Genomic DNA, 4,485 nt, shown 5'->3' on the forward strand with positions numbered 1-4,485 from the left:
TTTGCCTTTGCTCCTATGTTAATGTGACCCACACTATTATTATTATATACACCAACCCTTGTTTCCCACTCACTTACTACCTCTTTTGGCTTTATAAATAAAATAAAATAAAAAATCCTTTAAAAATAAAACAACCAGGCAAGGCAACACTTTTTTTTACCGTACTAGCGGGATTACCCGTGCCCTGCACGAGTGACTTTTGTTATTTACAATTTAAATTTCATGTAATATTATGTTTTGTATCTTTTTAGTAAATATATTTTAACAATTGTTTCAACTATATGTTCTTAATAGTGATAATTATGTATTAATCTACCACAACTTTTTACTTATAAATGTTTAATTATTTAAATATGAAAAAAATTAAATATTTTAAATTATAAGACTTAAATTCACTCAAATTTTTATATATGCATTAAATCAGTATTTTAATTTTTTTATACATGTTTAATTATTAATATTTGATTGATTATTTTTCATATCAATGTTTCTATTTATAATAGCAATAACACTAATAATAATATATATATTTTGATTCAAAATGTTTGGTGAATGTGCATTTCCTTAAGGGATTTCGCCTAGGCTTCTGGTCCGGGTTTGATCCCCTCTAAGGGAAAATATAATACATTTGTGGTCAGGGACATTACTACCGTATCCCGAGCCAGATTAGTCACGTGGGGCTCTTTTCCCCCGCGGTGACTGGTGGCCAAAGGACAAAAAAAAAACATGTAACAACAAAATGAAACCCCACTTCTAATAAAACTCAAATCATATCATAGGAGAAAATCGCCAGATTAAATAAACCAAAATAATAGATAATTTACGAAAATTATTTAGATCCAGAGGCTTCTCTTATTTTTGAATAAACTCTCATGTGACTATTACTTTTAAGTTTGAACTCGTTCCTCTTTTTTGTCCTTGGCTCTTCGATCATACCTTTGGTAACCACCGCCTACCAGGGACGATGGAGGAAAAATTCATTTTATCAATCCAAGCAGATAAATTGAAGGATGTTCGTCTTTCCCCTTCATGATTTAAAAAATGGGTGAAACAATATATGATGGTGAATAAAAAATGGATGAATAAGTAAATAATTGGATCATGAAATAGGGGTGTTCATAACCGAACCAAACCAATTAAAACCGCTCAAATCGATCCAAAAAAACCAAAAACTGAAAAACCGAAAATAGCAAAAACCAATATTTACGCTAATGGATCGGATTGGTTTTCAGTTCCCATGTTCTAAATCGTACCGATCCAAACCAAACCGAAAGTATTTATTTATTTAAATTTTGACATACATAATTACCCATTTAACCATACTTATAATATTTTATTCCATGTATACCCAAACCTTTACAGTAATGTGTTTAACATTTTCCAAGTTAGGAGACATATGTCTTCTTTTCATTCAGCGAAAGTGAAACATATCAGTGCGTACATAATTCATTTCTTACAGTATTGATGTTAGTGTTAAGCATGATATCTTGTCTCTGTAACTTTTACAGTGCTTCTTGTTTTATGGTTTTATTTTCTATTTTGTTATGTATTTCAAGATTTTTACTTTCTTTGAAAAACTGAAATCCAATCCAATCCAAACCGATAAAAAATTGGATCGGATTTGAAAAAAAAAATTGGGTAATTAAATTATAAAACCAAAACGATTGATAAATTATTTTTCTCTATAGTTGTTTCAAATGAAAGAAAAATTGAAGGTGAAAGTTCCTTATCATGAAATTGAATAAAGAATTGAGAAACAGAAAAATGAAAGGGAGGAAATAGAGGAGTATGAAAAATATGGAAGAAAGTTGAAAATACTTACCATGGAGTAGACGAACGGAGAAAAAAACAGGATGGGTTTTTTTCATAAGAAATTTCAAAGATGAGAGGAAGAAGTATAAGATGAATAGGAAATGGAGGAAAATGAAAGTCCTTGCCTTGTTTTCGAGGAGGTATGCACAAAAGGATGCTGAAATATTTTGATTTATTAATGTTTAATTTTTTCCTAAAATAAAATACTCATTATTGGTCAATGAAAAATTAATCAGAAATTAAACATATCAACAAAATTATTTGTATTAAATGTTCTAAGGATTCATTAATTAAATTATATCAAAATGTTATAGATTAAGTAAATAATGTGAGAAATGTCTCAAAAGAGCAAATGAATTCTCTAACCAATGCACATGTATAGCAAAATTAATTATTTTTGTATTAAGATAAAATTAAAGCATTACCTAGCACATGATTGATAAATTATTTTTCTCTATAATTGTTTCAAATGAAAGAAAAATTGAAGGTGAAAGTTGCTTAACATGAAATTGAATAAAGAATTGAGAAACAGAAAAATGAAAGGGAGGAAAGAGAGGAGTATGAAAAATATGGAAGAAAGTTGAAAATACTTACCATGGAGCAGACGAACGGAGAGAAAAACATTATGGGTTTTTTTCATAAGAAATTCCAAAGATGGGAGGAAGAAGTATAAGTTGAATAGGAAATGGAGGAAAATGAAAGTCCTTACCTTGTTTTCGAGGAGGTATGCACAAAATGATGCTGAAATATTTTGATTTATTTATGCTTAATTTTTTCCTAAAATAAAATATTCATTATTGGTCAGTGAAAAACTAATCAGAAATTAAACATATCAACAAAATTATTTGTATTAAATGTTCTAAGGATTCATTAATTAAATTATATCAATTTAATTTCGAAAATGTGGAATATTTCATTTTTGAAATTTCAATTCTTTAATTAATCTTGTCTAATTTAATTAAATTTTTTCGTTATCTCTTACAAATTATTTCATTGTTCCAATAAATTATCAATTCTTGAGCATCAAGGTTTTTAAAAATTGAATTTCAAAAGACAATTAATTATACTCATTAATTGTAGGAATTAATTAGAGCCATTAATTTCAATTATAAGAAATCAAAATTGTAGTATCTAAAATAGGAATATTTATTCAATTGCAAAATTTTCGAAAAATTAAAAATAAAATGATGCTAAAAATTTTCAAAAAATATATTTATTTTATTTTTAAAAAATTATTTGCTCATCACACTCATTTTACAACTAATCTAGTAATAATTAGATTTTAAACGATTACTATAGTAAAGGAAATTCGAATTTCAAAAAAATTAATTTATATTTTAAAATCATTTTAACCATAATATTAAAGAAAAACAAATAAATGAATTTTAGAAAAATAAAAATGAAAAGATCCAATATTTATTTCTATTTGAAATAATTACGAATATTTATTATAACTATTTAGAATATTTTTAATTAAAATAAAGGGATTGCAATTATTTTTATGAATCGTATTTTCAAATTTGTAATATTTTTTTAAAATATTTGATTTATCTTAAAAAATAATTTCAGGGAAAATAAAAATTTAATTTTTTTTAATCAGAATTGATTATTTTCAAAAAGTTTAAATCTAATTATGAATTTTTAATAATGGATGAAATGAAATAGGTTTAGAGATGTTCATGTATTGTATCATGTTTTCGAAAATATGGAGGGGCAGAAAATAATATTATTTGGAATTATATCCTTACTTTGATAGTTTTTATAAGTATTACTTATGTTTTATTCTTAATAAAGATTTTACCTATATTAAACTTAGCAATTAATGTTACAAAAAAAAGTGGAAATATATTTTTTTGTTTTGGAAGGAAAATGAATTACTTAAGAGGAGACATGTGGCATAGGTCTTCTAGAAGAAAACCTTCTTTTCATATATATATATATAGATATAGATTGAAAAATTAAAATTACATTTACGTTGAAAATTAAATTAAAAAGGATTTAAATTAATTTATTTTCTGATTTTTTATTATTTTTGTTCTATTTTTTAATTCAATTTTTTTTTATTATATTAGATATATTTTCAAATAAAATTCCTAGTAAAGGTTACATAAAAAATTGAAATTAAAATCAATATTAAATATTGAAAATCTGTACTTTCGAAACAGATGAAAAATTAAAATAATAATTACGTTGAAAATTAAATTAAGAAGTATTTTTTCCGATTTGTGATTATTATTTTTTATTTTCGAATTTAATTTTTCTTATCATATTTGTAATGTTTTCAAATATAATTCCAAGTAAAGGTTATATAAAAAATCGAAATTAAATATTAAATATTAAAAAATTAAAACATTAATTGTTGTGATAATTCAATTAAAAAGGATTTAAAATATTTTTGAACTTTTAAATAAAGGTTACATTAAAATTGGAATTACATTAAATGATATTAAATAGGGTGAGTCATGATTGTATGTTGTGACAAAAAAGTAGAATGAATATTTTTTTTCTTGGAGAGAAAATGGATGAATATGGAGGTGCCATGTGTCATAGATCTTCTAGAATAAACCTTATTTTCACATATATATAGATTTTTGGAATATACCATTTCTTGGAGAAAAAATTCCAGAATATGCTCTAGCTTTTTGGATCAAATAGGATAATAAGGTCCGCTAA

This window comes from Lotus japonicus, chromosome 1 (assembly GCF_012489685.1).
Source record: "Lotus japonicus ecotype B-129 chromosome 1, LjGifu_v1.2".
NCBI lineage: Eukaryota > Viridiplantae > Streptophyta > Magnoliopsida > Fabales > Fabaceae > Lotus > Lotus japonicus.